The 17,882-nt window shown below is 41.1% G+C and overlaps 1 long non-coding RNA gene across 1 annotated transcript in view; it reads left to right on the top strand.

Moving 5' to 3' along the window:
* Positions 1-4,665, top strand: part of LOC141584463 (uncharacterized) — a 188,064-nt gene extending 183,399 nt beyond the window's left edge. The window contains exon 3 of the long non-coding RNA XR_012517520.1: positions 2,956-4,665. This is a non-coding gene — a long non-coding RNA (uncharacterized LOC141584463). The remainder of the gene's footprint in view (positions 1-2,955) is intronic.
* Positions 4,666-17,882: the final 13,217 nt, after the last annotated feature.

The following is a 17,882-nucleotide window of genomic DNA, read 5'->3' as shown; positions in this document are numbered from 1 at the left end:
CTTGCTGAGTCTCCGTTGGGTTTAGGTATCAGGATGATGTTGGTCTCATAAAATGATTTGGGAAGGATTCCCTCTTTTTGGATTGTTTGGAATAGTTTCAGAAGGAATGGCACCAGCTCCTCTTTGTATGTCTGGTAGAATTGGGCTGTTAACCCATCTGGATCTGGCCTTATTTTGGGTGGTAGGCTCTTAATTGCTGTCTCAACTTCAGACCTTGTTATTGGTCTATTCAGGGTTTCGACTTCTTCCTGGTTTAAGCTTAGGAGGAGGCAAGTGTCCAGAAATTTATCCATTTCTTCCAGGTTTACTAGTTTATGTGCATAGAGTTGTTTGTAATAATCTCTGATGTTTTGAATTTCTGTGGAATCTGTGGTGATATCACCTTTATCGTTTTTTATTGCATCTATTTGGTTATGCTCTGTTTTCTTATTTATTAATCTGGCTAGTGGTCTATGATCTTTTCACAAAAACAGCTCCTGGATTTATTAATTTTTTGAAAGATTTTTTGTGTCTCTATCTCCTTCAGTTCTGCTCTGATCTTACTTATTTCTTGTCTTCTGCTTGGTTTTGAGCTTTTTTAATCTTGCTTCTCTAGCTCTTTCAATTTTGAAGATAGGGTGTCAATTTTTGATCTCTCCTTGCTTCTCATGTGGGCACTTATTGCTATATATTTTCCTCTAGAGACTGCTTTAAATGTGTCCCAGAGATTCTGGTATGTTGTGTCTTCATTCTTGTTGGTTTCGAAGAACATCTTTATTTCTGCCTTCATTTCATTGTTTATCCAGTCAACATTCAAGAGCAAGTTGTTCAGTTTCCATGAAGCTATGTGGTTCTGAGTTAGTTTTTGAATTCTGAGCTCTAACTTGATTGCACGTGGTCTGAGAGACTGCTTGTTATTATTTCCATTCTTTTGCATTTGCTGAGGAGTGATTTACTTCCAGTTATGTGATCAATTTTAGAGTACGTGTGATGTGATGCTGAGAAGAACGTATATTCTGTGGATTTGGGGTGGAGACTTCTGTAAATGTCTATTAGGTTTGCTTGTTCCAGGTCTGAGTTCAAGTCCTGGATATCTTTGTTAATTTTTTTGAGGTGGAGTCTCGCTCTGCCACCAAACCAGAGTGCTGTGGTGTGATCTCACCTCACTGCAACCTCCGACTACCGGATTCAAGTGATTCTCCTGCCTCAGCCTCCCCAAGTAGCTGGGACTACCGGCACAAGCCACCACACCAGGCTAATTTTTTGTATTTTTAGTAGAGAAGGGATTTCACCATGTTAGCCAGGATGATCTCCATCTCCTGACCTCGTGATCTACCAGCCATGTTCTCTCAAAGTGCTGGGATTACAGGCATGAGCCACCGCACCTGGCCAGTGGTCCCCAATCTTTTTGGCACCAGGGACCAGTCTGATGGAAGATGATTTTTCCATGGACTTGGAGGGAAGAGAGAGAGGATGGTTTGGGGAGGAAACTGCTCCACCTTGGATCATCAGGCATTAGTCAGATTCCCATAAGGATCATGTAATCTAGATCCCTCACATGCCAGTCCACAATAGGATTTGCACTCCTATGAGAATCTAATGCTTCCGCTGATCTGACAGGAGGCAGTGGTAATGCGGATCACCTCCTGCTGTGCCGCCTGGTTCCTAACAAGTCACAGACTGGTACCAGTCTGCAGCCCTGGGGCTGGGAACCTTACCTTAAAACACTGAAATCCCCATAGCACTTTATGAGTTAAGAATTATTATCCCCATTTTACAGATAATGAACCAGAAATGAAAGAAATGAAGTGATTTTCCCAACATCACAGTTCAGGTGACTATGCAAAACTTAAACCCATGTCCATATTATTCCCGTCATAGCATTTAGGTTTTGCGAACGGAAGTGACAGGAAGGTTGACAGCCTTTTGGAAAAAATCAAAAGGGCTCTTTCTGTAAAGGGATTCAAATTGTTCTTTGTAAGTCCAAAAGATGGGATTTATGTCAATGTGTGAATATAATAAGATGCAGATTTAGGTTCAGTATTAGGATATTGATAAGTGTGCCTGAGAGGGTAAAGGCCCACCAAACTCTGATATTAATGATAACAAACCCACTCATACACAAAGCTGGGGATCTCAGAGCTGACAGGACTATATTATGATAAGGACCTTCACAGGACACCTTCACCACAGCATAAGGGAAAAAATAACAGACTGCACCATGATGCTGGGCATGAGGGGCCTGAGGGAGCCTTGCAAATTCCTCATGTTTCCTTACAAACATGGGGAACAAACCAGTGTCTTTCCCCAAAGTCGAGTGTTTGAACACAGCTATGAGATGGCTGGAAAGACTAGGAGCATCCCAGTTAGAATGAAAGACTGGGAGCCTCCCAGTTAGCAGTAATCAGTGTGGTTCACAATCTCAAGGGTCACTAAGATCCTCTTGGGGCATCCATGAGGTTGAAACTATTCTCATATGCATATTAACATGTTGGTTTCCTTTTTCATGGTGCTGATATTTGAATTCATGATGAAAAAGGAATAGTGAGTTAAACTGCCGGTACCTTGGCATGAATCAAGGCAGTGGCACCAAACTATACTAGTTGTGACTCTGTCCTTTGTCACCACACACTCACATTTATTTTTTTAAATGCCAGTTTCACTTAAGAATGTCTTTGATAATACAGTACAAATTAAAATTTTATTAAATCTATTGAGTATTTTTAATATCTCATGAGAGGAAATGGATAGTGATATGGTTTGGCTGTGTCCCCACCCAAATCTCAACTTGAATTGTATCTCCAAGACTTCCCTCATGTTGTGGGAGGGACCCAGGGGTAAGTAATTGAATCATGGGCCTGATCTGTCCCATGATAGTCTGGTGATAGTGAATTAAGTTTCATGACATCTGATGGGTTTATCAGGGGTTTCTGCTTTTATTTCTTCTTCATTATTCTCTTGCCGCTGCCATGTAAGAAGTGCCTTTCCCCTCCTGCCATGATTCTGAGGCCTCCCCAGCCATGTGGAACTGTAAGTCCAATTAAACCTCTTTTTCTTCCCATTCTCTATGTCTTTATCAGCAGCATAAAAGCAGATGAAAACAGACAGTATGTATAAAGCACTTCTGCTGCATTTCAAAGTGCAATAGTTGTGCAGAGGAAACAGAGAGGATTGTGCTCAATGGCTCACAGCTGTAATCCCAGCACTTTGGGAGGCCAAGGTGAGAAGATCACTTGAGCCAAGAGTTTGAGACCAGCCTGGGCAATGTAAGAAGACCCCATTTCTAAAAACAAAAACAAAAACATAGCCAGGCATGGTAGTGCATTCCTGTAGTTCTAGCTAATCAGGAAGGTGAGGCAGGTGGAATGCTTGGAGCCCAGGAGCTTGAGGCTGCAATAAACTATTTTTGCATCACTGTACTCCAGTCCAAGTAACAGAGCAAGACTCTGTTTCAAAAAACAAAAAACAAAAAAAAAGGTAAAGCAGAAGTACAACTGAGTTGCAGGCTGCACTAGGTGCTTTTTTCATGGAATAGCATTTTTATTCCCATGAAAGACTGAAAGACAGATTATGACTATTCAGATTTCAGTATTGGCAGACTTGAATATATTTTATTTTCCTGAAAATTAATCAACTGAGTCTGGCACATCAAAGAAAACAATTAACATAATTTGTTGCCCATAACTCAGTTTTTGCTTTCAATTAAAAATTTTTTGAAAACTTATATCCACCACTGTGAGCCTGATAGCTTCCTGGTACTTAATGACCTTTGTCATGAAACAGATGATATTAATGAGTTGATGATATTAGTGACTGTGAGTTTTGATGTTATATAATGAAATGTGTCAGCACTTAGAACATCTGCATAACTGAGTAAACCAATTTTCCAAAAGACCAGGGCATGTTATGAAATTAGACATGAGTAAAAGATCTATCCTAAGTAGAAGATAAACCAATGGATTTTAATGTGACAGAATAGAAAACATTTATTGCTATGATTTCAGCTTCCACATTACAACTAACCTTTAAGAAAGTACCCCTTGTTGGGGATGGGGGCAAGATGGTGGAATAGGAACAACTCCAGTGCACAGCTCCCAGCAAGAGCAAGGCAGAAGGTGGGTGATTTCTAATTTCCAGCTGAGGTACCTGGTTCATCTCTTTGGGACTGGTTGGACAGTGGGTACAGCCCAAGGAGGGGGAGCCGAAGCAAGGTTGGGCGTTGCCTCTTGGAGAAGTGCAAGGGGCCCAAGAACTCCCTCTCCTAGCCAAGGGAAGCCATTCCTGCACTTCAGCCCAGATGCTGTGCTTTCCCCGCAGTCTTCACAACCTGCAGACCAGGAAATTCCCTCCAGTACCTACACAACCACCAGGGTCCTGGGTTTCCAGCACAAAACTGGGTGGCCATTCGGGCAGAAACCAAGCTAGATACAGCAATTCTTTTTCATATCCCAGTGGTGCCTGGAATTCCAGTGAGATAGAACTGTTCACTCCCCTAGAAACAGGGCTGAAGCCAGGGAGCCAAGTGGTCTAGCTCAGTGGGTCCCACCCCAACTGAGACCAGCAAACTAAGATCCACTGGTTTGAAACTCTTGCAGCCAGCACAGCAGTCTGAGCTCAACCTGGGACGGTTGAGCTTGGTGGGGGAGGGGCATCCACCATTGCTATGGCTCCAACAGGTGGTTTCAACCCCACGGTGTAAGCAAAGCTGCTGCAAAATCCAAGCTGGGCAGAGTCCAACACAGCTCAGCAACTGCAGGCACTGTCTCACTGGATGTCCTTGCTGGGCAGGGAATCTCTGTAAAAAGGCAGCAGCCCATTAGGGACTTATAAATAAAGCCCCCAACTTCCTAGGACAGAACACCTGGGAAAAGGGGTAATAGTGGGTACAGCTGCAGCAGACTTGACCCTCCCTGGCTGGCAGCTCTGAAGAGAGCAGTGGATTTCCCAACACAGTGTTTGAGCTCTGATAAGAAACAGACTGCTTCCTCAAGTGACTCTCTGACACCCGTATATCCTGACTGGTATACACCTCCCAGTAGGAGTCAACAGATACCTCAAACAGGAGAGCTCTGACTGGCATCTGGTGTGTACCCCTCTGGGACAGAGCTACCAGACAGCTATCTTTGCTGTTCTGCAGCCTCCACTAGTGATTCCCAGGCAAGCAGGGTCTGGAATGGACCTCAAGCAAACTCCAGCAGACCTGCAGCAGAGGGGCCTGTTAGAAGGAAAACTAACAAACAGAAAGAGTTTCAACATTAACAAAAAAGACATCCACTCAGAGCCCCCATCCAAAGGTTGCCAGCCTCAAAGACCAAAGGAAGATAAATCCACAAAGATGGGAAGAAACCAGTGCAAAGGCTGAAATCTCCAAAAAACCAGAATGCATCTTCTTCTTTAAGGGATCACAGCTCCTTACCACCAAGGGAACAAAACTGGATGGAGAATGAGTTTGATGAATTGATAGAATCAGGCTTCAGAAGGTGGGTAGTAACAAAATTCTCCAAGCTAAAGGAGCACATTCTAACCCAATGGAAGGAAGCTAAGAACCTTGAAAAAAGGTTACATGTAATGCTAACTAGAATAACTAGCTTAGAGAAGAGCATAAACAACCTGATGGAGATGAAAATCACAGCATGAGAACTTCATGAAGCATACACAAATTTCAATAGAAAGATTGATCAAGCAGAAGAAAGGATATCAGATATTGAAGATTGAATTAAATAAAGCAAGAAAACAAAATTAAAGACAAGAATGAAAAGAAATGGAAAAAGCCTCCAAGAAATATGGGATTACATGAAAAGACCAAATCTATGTCTGATCGGTGTATCTGAAAGTGAAGGAAAGAATGAAGCCAAGTTGGAAAACGCTCTGCAGGATATTGCCCAGGAGAACTTCTCCAACCTAGCAAGGCAGGCCAACATTCAAATTCAGGAAATACAGAGAACACCACAAAGATATTCCTCAAGAATAGCAACCCCAAGACACAGAATCATCAGATTCACCAAGGTTGAAAGAAAAACTGCTAAAGGCTGTCAGAGAGAAAGGTCGGGTTATCCACAAAAAGAACCCCATCAGACTCACAGCAGATCTCTTGACAGAAACGCTACAAGCCAGAAGAGTGGGGCCCAATATTCAACATTTCCCCAAAATCTCCTGAAAGAGATAAGCAACTTCAGCAAAGTCTCAGGATATAAAATCAATGTGCAGAAATCACAAGCATTTCTATACATCAATAACAGACTAACAGCCAAATCATCGGCAAACTCCCATTCACAATTACTACAAACAGAATAAAATACCTAGGAATACAACTAACAAAGGATGTAAAGGACCTCGTCAAGGAGAACTACAAACCACTGCTCAAGGAAATAAGAGAGGACGCAAACAGATGGAAAAACATTCCAGGCCCATGGTTAGGAAGAATCAACATTGTCAAAATTACCATACTGCCCAAAGTAATTTACAGATTTAATGCTATCCCAATCAAGCTACCAATGGCCTTCTTCAGAGAACTGGAAAAACCCACATTAAACTTCATATGGAACCAAAAGAGAGCCCACATAGCCAAGTCAATTCTAAGCAAAAAGAACAAAGCAGGAGGCATCACACTACTGGACTTCAAACTATACTACAAGTCTACAATAATCAAAACAGCATGGTACTGGTACCAAAACAGAGATATAAATCAATGGAATAGAACAGAGGCCTTGGAGGCAACACCACACATCCACAATCATCTGATCTTTAAATGGGGAAAGGATTCCCTGTTTAAAAAATGGTGTTGGGGGACTTTCAAGATGGCCGCCTAAGAACAGCTCAGGACTTCAGCTCCCAGTGAAAGTGCAGAGGGTGAGTGGACGCCGCATTTCCAGACGAACTCTTATTGCCCACAGACCAGGAGATACCCAGGCAGAGGGGTCGCCAGCGTCGCAGTCCCAGCCTGTGCGGCTGTTTTGGCCCCTGCGGGGCTGATTCCGCCCGCGCGGCTGCTGTGACCACTCCCTGTTGCTGCGGTTCTCCGTACAAAAGCCACTGGTCTGGGAGCCCTCTTAGCTGGCGAGCAGAGCCTTGAGACGGCAGAATAGCCCATTCATCTGAAATAGCGAGCCAGGCCAGGAGATTCCTAGGCAAAAAATCCGCCAGGAGCCGGCGCCGCGGTTCGAGCCCACTCCGTGAGTCGCAGCACGGGAGATCCCGGCGCCTTTTCAACAAGCGACCGGAACGCGGGGTCCTTCAACTTAAAAGAAAAGACTCTGAGTCAGGGAGCCAGGTGATCAGGCTCGGTTGGTCCCACCCCTCCACCCCCAACAACAACGAAAACAAAAACAGTAATTGGAAACCCTCTGGGTTGAGCCCTTCAAACCAAGCACAGCTGAACCGGGACAGTCCGGCTCCGTGGGGGAGGGGCTTCCGCCATTACTGAGACTCTCCACCGCTACGGAGGCAGGCTGCCGTTGCCGAGGCAACCCGCCGTTGCCGAGGCAACCTGCCACAACAGAGAGAGTCCCCCATAACAGAGGCGGGGCCACCATTGCCCAGACAGTTCTAACTACGCCCATATAAAAAGGACTACAGGGAAGAGCTCAGGGCAGCTGGGCGGAGCCCACAGCAGCTCAGCAAAGCCCCTGCGGGCAGGCAGAGGCTAGGCGTGCTGCTAGCTGGGCGGGTCCGACCTGAAAAAAAAAAAATCAAAAAAGGCAGTAGTGCAAGGGAAACTCATAAGGCTCCAACTCCCTGGGACAGAGACAGACAACAGGTGGATAAACCCACAAAAATGGGTAGAAACCAGCGTAAAAAGGATGAAAACTCCCGAAACCAGAACACCTCTCCTCCTAAAAGTGATCACAACTCCTCACCAGCAAGGGAACCAGACCGGATGGAGAAGGACGGTGATGAAATGACAGAATCAGACTTCAGAAGATGGGTAGTAAGAAACTACAATGAGCTAAAAGAACATGTTCTAACCCATCGCAAAGAAAATAGGAACCTTGAAAAAAGATTGGACGAACTGCTGACGAGAATGGACAGCATAGAGAGGAGAATAAGTGAATTGATGGAGCTGAAAAACGCAACACGAGAACTTCGTGAAGCATGCACAAGCTTCAACAGCCGAATTGACCAAGCAGAAGAAAGGATATCAGAGGTCGAAGACCAACTCAATGAAATAAAAAGAGAAGGCAAGAACAGAGAAAAAAGCGCAAAAAGGAATGAACAAAATCTTCAAGAAATGTGGGACTATGTGAAAAGACCTAATCTACGTCTGATAGGTGTACCTGAATGTGATGAAGAGAATGAATCCAAGCTGGAAAATACTCTTCAGGATATTATCCACGAAAACTTCCCTAACCTAGCAAGGCAGACCAATATTCAAATCCAGGAAATACAGAGAACACCACAGAGATATTCCTCAAGAAGAGCAACCCCAAGGCACATAATCGTCAGATTCACCAGGGTTGAAATGAAAGAGAAAATGCTAAGGGCAGCCAGAGAGAAAGGTCGGGTTACCCACAAAGGGAAGCCCATTAGACTCACAGCAGATCTCTCAGCAGAAACCCTACAAGCCAGAAGAGACTGGGGGCCAATATTCAACATCCTTAAAGAAAAGAACTTTCAACCCAGAATCTCCTATCCAGCTAAACTCAGCTTCATAAGTGAAGGAAAAATAAAATCCTTTGTGAACAAGCAAGCACTCAGAGATTTCATCACCACCAAACCTGCTCTACAAGAACTCCTGAAAGAGGCTCTACACATATAAAGGAACAACCAGTACCAGCCACTCCAAAAACACACCAAATGGTAAAAAAGCAGCAACACAATCAAGAATCTGCATCAACTAACCAACAAAACAGCCAGGTAGCATCAAAATGACAGCATCAAATTCACACATAACAATACTATCCCTAAATGTCAATGGACTAAATGCCCCAATCAAAAGACACAGACTGGCAAATTGGATAAAAAGCCAAAACCCATCAGTGTGCTGTATCCAGGAAACCCATCTTACATGCAAGGATACACAAAGGCTCAAAATAAAGGGATGGAGGAAGATCTACCAAGCAAATGGAGAGCAAAAAAAGGCAGGAGTTGCAATTCTCATCTCTGATAAAATAGACTTTAAAGCAACAAAGATCAAAAGAGACAAAGAAGGACATTACATAATGGTAAAAGGATCACTGCAACAAGAAGAGCTAATGATCCTAAATATATATGCACCCAATACAGGAGCACCCAGATACATAAGGCAAGTTCTTAATGACTTACAAAGAGACTTAGACTCCCACACAATAATAGTGGGAGACTTTAACACCCCATTGTCAATATTAGACAGATCAACCAGATAGAAAATCAACAAGGATATCCAGGACCTGAACACAGACCTGGAACGAGCAAACCTAATAGACATTTACAGAACTATCCACCCCAAATCCACAGAATATACATTCTTCTCAGCACCACATCACACCTACTCTAAAATTGACCACATAATTGGCAATAAATCACTCCTCAGCAAATGCAAAAGAACAGAAATCATAACAAACAGTCTCTCAGACCACAGTGCAATCGAGTTAGAACTCAGAATGCAGAAACTAACTCAGAACCGCACAGCTTTATGGAAACTGAACAACTTGCTCTTGAATGTTGACTGGATAAACAATGAAATGAAGGCAGAAATAAAGATGTTCTTCGAAACCAATGAGAACGAAGACACAACATACCAGAATCTCTGGGACACATTTAAAGCAGTCTCTAGAGGAAAATATATAGCAATGAGTGCCCACATGAGAAGAAAGGAGAGATCTAAAATTGACACCCTATCATCAAAATTGAAAGAGCTAGAGGAGCAAGATCAAAAAAACTCAAAACCTAGCAGAAGACAGAAAATAACTAAGATCAGAGCAGAACTGAAGGAAATAGAGACACAAAAAACTCTTCAAAAAATCAATAAATCCAGGAGCTGGTTTTTTGAAAAGATCAACAAAATAGACAGACCACTAGCCAGATTAATAAAAAAGAAAAGAGAGAATAACCAAATTGATGCAATAAAAAACGATAAAGGGGATATCACCACAGATTCCACAGAAATCCAAACCATCATCAGAGATTATTACAAACAACTCTAGGCACATAAACTAGTAAACCTGGAAGAAATGGATAAATTCCTGGACACCTGCAACCTCCCAAGCCTAAACCTGGAAGAAGCTGAAACCCTGAATAGACCAATAACATGGTCTGAAGTCGAGGCAGCAATAAAGAGCCTACCACCCAAAAAAAGCCCAGGTCCAGATGGGTTCACAGCTGAATTCTACCAGACATACAAGGAGGAGCTGATACCATTCCTTCTGAAACTATTCCAGACAATCCAAAAAGAGGGAATCCTTCCCAAATCATTTTACGAGACAAACATCATCCTGATACCAAAACCCGGCAGAGACTCAACAAGAAAAGAAAATTTCAGGCCAATATCCATGATGAACATAGATGCAAAAATCTTCAATAAAATACTGGCAAACCGATTGCAACAGCATATCAAAAAGCTCATCCACCATGATCAAGTAGGATTCATCCTGGGGATGCAAGGCTGGTTCAACATACACAAGTCCATAAACGTAATTCACCACATAAACAGAACCAAAGACAAAAACCACATGATTGTCTCGATTGATGCAGAGAAGGCTTTTGACAAAATTCAACAACCCTTTATGCTAAAAACCCTCAATAAACTAGGTATTGATGGAACGTATCTCAAAACAATAAAAGCTATTTACGACAAACCAACAGCCAATATCATACTGAATGGGCAAAAACTGGAAGCATTCCCTTTGAAATCTGGCACTAGACAAGGATGCCCTCTCTCACCACTCCTATTCAATATAGTACTGGAAGTTCTAGCCAGAGCAATCAGGCAAGAAAAAGAAATAAAGGGTATCCAAATTGGAAAGGAGGAAATCAAATTGTCTCTATTTGCAGATGACATGATTGTATATCTGGAAGACCCCATCATCTCAGCCCAAAATCTCCTGAAACTGATAAACAACTTCAGCAAAGTCTCAGGATACAAAATCAACGTGCAAAAATCACAAGCATTCCTATACACCAGTAATAGACTTCAAGAGAGCCAAATCAAGAACGAACTGCCATTCACAATTGCTACAAAGAGAATAAAGTACCTAGGAATACAACTAACAAGGAACGTAAAGGACCTCTTCAAGGAGAACTACAAGCCATTGCTCAACGAAATAAGAGAGGATACAAACAGATGGAGAAACATTCCATGTTCATGGGTAGGAAGAATCAACATCGTGAAAATGGCCATACTGCCCAAAGTAATTTACAGATTCAACGCTATTCCCATCAAGCTACCAATGACCTTCTTCACAGAACTGGAAAAAAACACCTTAAACTTCATATGGAACCAAAAGAGAGCCCGCATAGCCAAGTCAATTCTAAGCAAAAAGAACAAAGCGGGAGGCATCACACTACCGGACTTCAAACTATACTACAAGGCTACAGTAATCAAAACAGCATGGTACTGGTACCAAAACAGAGATATAGACCAATGGAACAGAACAGAGGCCTCAGAGGAAATACAACATACCCACAACCATCTGATCTTCGACAAACCTGACAAAAACAAGCAATGGGGAAAGGATTCCCTGTTTAATAAATGGTGTTGGGAAAACTGGCTAGCCATGTGCAGAAAGCAGAAACAGGACCCCTTCCTGACACCTTACACCAAAATTAACTCCAGATGGATTAAAGACTTAAACATCAGACCTAATACCATAAAAACCTTAGAAGAAAATCTAGGCAAAACCATTCAGGACATAGGTGTAGGCAAGGACTTCATGACCAAAACGCCAAAAGCAATGGCAACAAAAGCCAAAATAGACAAATGGGACCTAATCAAACTCCACAGCTTCTGCACGGCAAAAGAAACAGTCAGTAGAGTGAATCGGCAACCAATAGAATGGGAAAAAATTTTTGCAGTCTACCCATCTGACAAGGGGCTGATATCCAGAATTTACAAAGAACTAAAGCAGATCTACAAGAAAAAAACAAACAAGCCCATTCAAAAATGGGCAAAGGATATGAACAGATACTTTACAAAAGAAGACATACAGGAGGCCAACAAACATATGAAAAAATGCTCATCATCACTGGTCATCAGAGAAATGCAAATCAAAACCACATTGAGATACCATCTCACACCAGTTAGAATGGCGATCATTAAAAAATCGGGAAACAACAGATGCTGGAGAGGATGTGGAGAAATAGGAACACTTTTACACTGTTGGTGGGAATGTAAATTAATTCAACCATTGTGGAAGACAGTGTGGCGATTCCTCAAGGACCTAAAAATAGAAATCCCATTTGACCCAGCAATCCCATTACTGGGTATATATCCAAAGGATTATAAATCATTCTACTACAAGGACACGTGCACACGAATGTTCATTGCAGCACTGTTTACAATAGCAAAGACCTGGAAGCAACCCAAATGCCCAACGATGATAGACTGGATAGGAAAAATGTGGTACATATACACCATGGAATATTATGCAGCCATCAAAAACGATGAGTTCACGTCCTTTATAGGGACATGGATGAACCTGGAAACCATCATTCTCAGCAAACTGACACAAGAGCAGAAAATCAAACACCGTATATTCTCGCTCATAGGCGGGTGTTGAACAATGAGAACACATGGACACAGGGAGGGGAGCACTACACACTGGGGTCTGTTGGGGGGAAATGGGGGAGGGGCGGGGGGGTGGGGAGGTGGGAAGAGATAGCATGGGGAGAAATGACAGATACAGGTGAGGGGATGGAAGGCAGCAAAGCACACTGCCATGTGTGTACCTATGCAACAATCTTGCATGTTCATCACATGTACCCCAAAACCTAAAATGCAATAAAAAAAAAAAGAAAAAAAAAATGGTGTTGGGAAAACTGGCTAGCCATGTGCAGAAAGCTGAAACTGGACCCCTTCCTGACACCTTACACTAAAATTAACTCCAGATGGATTAAAGACTTAAACATAAGACCTAACACCATCAAAACTCTAGAATAAAACCTAGGCAAAACCATTCAGGACATAGGCATAGGCAAAGACTTCATGACTAAAACACCAAAAGCATTGGCAACGAAATCCAAAATACACAAACAGGATCTAATTAAACTCCAGAGATTCTGTACAGCAAAAGAAACAATCATTAGAGTGAACCAGCAACCAACAGAATGGGGAAAAAATTAGGCAATCTAGCCATCTTACAAAGGGTTAATATCCAGAATCTACAAAGAACTAAAACAGATTTACAAGAAAAACAAACAGTCCATTCAAAAGTGGGTGAAGGATATGAACAGACACTTTTCAAAAGAAGAGAAATATGAGGCCAACAAATATATGAAAAAATGCTCATCATCACTGGTCATTAGAGAAATAAAAATCAAAACCACATTGAGATACCATCTCATGCCAGTTAGAATGGCGATCATTAAAAAATCTGGAGAAAACAGATGCTGAAGAGGATGTGGAGAAATAGGAACACTTTTACATTGTTGGTGGGAGTGTAAATTATTTCAACCATTGTGAAAGATAGTGTGGCAGTTCCTCAAGGACCTAGAAATAGAAATTCCATTTGACCCAGCAATCCCATTACTGGGTGTATATCCAAAACATTATAAATCATTCTATTATAAAGACACATGCACATGTATGTTCATTACAGCACTGTTTACAATAGCAAAGACCTGGAACCAACCCAAATGCTCATCAATGATGGACTGGACAAGGAAAAATGTGGCACATATACACCATGGAATACTAGGCAGCCATCACAAACGATGAGTTCGTGTCCTTTGTAGGGACATGGATTAATCTGGAAACCATCATTCTCAGAAAACCAACACAAGAACAGAAAATCAAAAACCGTATGTTCTTACTCATAGGCGAGTATTAAACAATGAGAACACACGGACACAGGGAGGGAAGCATCACACACTGGGGTCTGTTGGTGGGGTTAGGGAGGTTGGGGAGAGATAACATGGGAAGAAATGCCAGATATAGGTGACAGGAGGATGGAGGCAGCAAACCACATTGCCATGTATGTACCTACACAACAATCCTGCATGATCTGCACATGTACCCCCGAACCTAAAGTACAATTTAAAAAAAAAAAATGAAAAGAATTTTCCACACAGAATTTTATATCCAGCCAAACTAAGCTTCAAAAGCCAAGGATAAATAAAATCCTTTACGAACAACCAAATGCTGAGATATTTTGTCACTACCAGGCCTGCCTTACAAGGCCTCCTTAAGGAAGCACTCAAAATGGAAAGGAACAACCAGTACCAGCCACTGCAAAAACATACCAAATTGTAAAGACCATCGATACTAGGAAGAAACTGCATCAACTAACGGGCAAAATAACCAGCTAGCATCATAATGGCAGAATCAAATTCACACATAACAATATTAATGTTAAGTGTAAATGGGCTAAATGCTCCAATCAAAAGACACAGACTGGCAAATTGGATAGAGTCAAGACCCATTGGTGTGCTATATTCAGAAGCCCCACATGCAAAGACATACACAAGTTCAAAATAAAGGGATAGAGGAAGATTTACCAAGCAAATGGAAAGCAAAAAAAAAGCAGGAATTGCAATCCTACTCTCTGATAAAACAGACTTTAAACCAACAAAGATCAAAAGAGACAAAGAAGGACATTATAATGGTAAAGGGATCAATGCAACAAAAAGAGCTAACTATCCTAAACATATACACACCCAAGGCAGGAGCACCCAGATTCATAAAGCAAGTTCTTAGTGACCTACAAAGAGACACACTCCCACACAATACTAATGGGAGACTTTAACACTCACTGCCAATATTAGACAGAGCAACAAAACAGAAAATCAACAACGATATCCAGAACTTGAACTCAGCTCTGGATGAAGTGGACCTAATAGACATCTACAGAACCCTCCATCTCAAATCAACAGAATATACATCCTTTCTGCACCACATTGAACCTATTCTAAAATTGATCACATAATTGGAAATAAAACACTCCTCAGCAAATGCAAAAAAACAGAAATCATAACAGTCTCTGACCACAGTGCAATCAAATTAGAACTGAAGATTAAGAAACTCACTCAAAACTGCACCACTAAATGGAAACTGAACAATCTCCTCCTGAATGACTACTAGATAAACAACTAAATGCAGGCAGAAATAAAGATGTTCTTTGAAACCAATGAGAGCAGAGACACAATGTACCGGAATCTCTGGGACACATTTAAAGCAGTGTCTAGAGGGAATTTATAGCACTAAATGCCCAAAAGAGAAAGCAGGAAAGATCTAAAATTGAAACCCTAATGTCAAAATTAAAAGAACTAGAGAAACAAGAACAAATTCAAAAGCCAGCAGAAGAAAGAAATAACTAAAATCAGAGTAGAACTGAAGAAGACAGAGATACCAAAAAAAAAAAAAAAAAAACAAAAACAAAAAAACAAAAAAAACCTTCAAAACATCAGTGAATCCAGGAGCTGGTTTTTCGAAAATATTAGTCTGGCTAGCAGTCTATCTGTTTTGTTGATAAAGAAGAAAAGAGAGAAGAATCAAATAGATGCAATAAATAATAATAAAGGCAATATCACCACTGATCCCATAGAAATACAAACTACCATCAGAGAATACTATAAATACCTCTACATAAATAGAAAGTCTAGAAGAAATGGATAAATTTCTGGACAGTTACACCCTCCCAAGGTTAAACCAGGAAGAAGTCAAATGCCTAAATAGACCAATAACAAGGTCTGAAATTGAGGCAGCAATTACTAGCCTACCAACCAAAAGAAGTCCAGGTCCTGACAGGTTCACAGCTGAATTCTACCAGAGGTAAAAACAGAAGCTGGTACCATTCCTTCTGAAATTATTCCATACAATAGCAAAAGAAGGATCCTCCTTAACTCATTTTATGAGGCCAACATCATCATACCAAAACCTGGTAGAGACACAACTAAAAAAGAAAATTTCAGGCGAATATCCCTGATGAACATTGATGCAAAAATCCTTAATAAAATACTGCCAAACCAAATCCAACAGCACATCAAAAAGCTTATCTATCATAGTCAAGTCGACTTCACTCTGCAGATGCAAGGCTGGTTCAACACACTTAAATCAATAAAATAATCCATCACATAAACATAATAAAAGACAAAAACCACATGATTATCTCAATAGATGCAGAGATGACCTCTGACAAAATTCAACAATGCTTCATGCTAACTACTCTCAATAAACTAGGTATTAATGGAATGTACTTCAAAATAATAAGAGCTATGTATGACAAACCTATAGCCAATATCATACTGATGGGCAAAAGCTGGAAACATTCCCTTTGAAAACTGGCACAAGACAAGGATGCCCTCTCTCAGCACTCCTATTCAACATAGTCTTGGAAGTTCTCACCAGGGCAATTAGGCAAGAGAAAGAATAAAGGGGTATTTAAACAGGTAAAGAGGAAGTCAAATTGTCTATATTTGCAGCTGACATGATTGTATATTTAGAAGACCCCATCATCTCAGCCCACAATCTCCTTAAGCTGATAAGGAACTTCAGCAAAGTCTCAGGATACAAAATCAATCTGTAAAAATCACAGGCATTCCTATACACCAATAACAGACAAACAGAGCCAAATCATTGGTGAACTCCCTTTCATAATTGCTACAAAAAGAATTAAAGACTTAGAAATACAACTTACAAGGGATGTGAAGGACCTCTTCAAGGAGAACTACATACCACTGTTCAAGGAAATAAGGGAAGACACAAACAAATAGAAAAATATTCCATGTTTATGGTTAGAAAGAATCAATATCATGAAAATGGCCATACAGCCCAAAGTAATCTATAGATTCAATGCTATCCCCATAAAGCTACCATTGACTTTCTTCACAGAATTGGAAACACCACCTTAAATTTCATATGGAACCAAAAAACAGCCCACATAGCCGAGACAATCCTAAGGAAAAAAAAAAAAAAGCTGGAGGCATCATACTACCTGACTTCAAACCAGGCTACAAGGCTAAGGTAACCAAAACAGCATGGTACTGGTACCAAAACAGATATATAGACCAATGGAACAGAATAGAGGCCTCAGAAATAATGTCACACAGCTACCACCATCTGATCTTTGACAAACCTGACAAAAACAAGCAATGGGGAAAGGATTCCTTATTTAATAAATGGTGTTGGGAAAACTGGCTAGCCATATGCAGAAAACTAAAACTGGACCCCTTTTTTACATCTTACACAAAAATTAACTCAAGATGGATTAAAGATTTAAGCATAAGACCTAAAACCATAAAAACCCTAGATGAAAACCTAGGCAATACCATTCAGGACGTAGGCATGGGCAAAGACTTCATGACTAAAACACCAAAAGCAATGGCAACAAAAGCCAAAATAGACAAATAGCACATAATTAAACTAAAGAGCTTCTGTACAGAAAAAGAAACTATCATTAGAGTGAACTAGCAACCAATAGAACAGGAAAAAATTTTTGCAATCTACCCATCTGACAGAGGGCTAATATCCAGAATCTACAAAGAACTTAAACAAATTTACAAGAAAAAAAACATCTCCCTCAAAAAGTCGGCAAAGGATATGAACAGACACTTCTCAAAAGAAGACATTTATGCAGCCAATAAACATGAAAAAAATCTCACCATCACTGTTCATTAGAGAAATGCAAATTAACACCACACTGAGATACCATCTCACGCCAGTTAGAATGGTGATCATTAAAAAGTCAGGAGACAACAGATGCTGGAGAGGATGTGGAGAAGTAGGAACTCTTTTACACTGTTGGTGGGAGTGTAAATTGGTTCAGCCATTGTGG

Source organism: Saimiri boliviensis, chromosome 5 (genome assembly GCF_048565385.1).
Source record: "Saimiri boliviensis isolate mSaiBol1 chromosome 5, mSaiBol1.pri, whole genome shotgun sequence".
NCBI lineage: Eukaryota > Metazoa > Chordata > Mammalia > Primates > Cebidae > Saimiri > Saimiri boliviensis.
The sequence above is the reverse complement of the archived record's forward strand: the minus strand, read 5'-3'. Positions and strand labels throughout refer to the sequence as shown.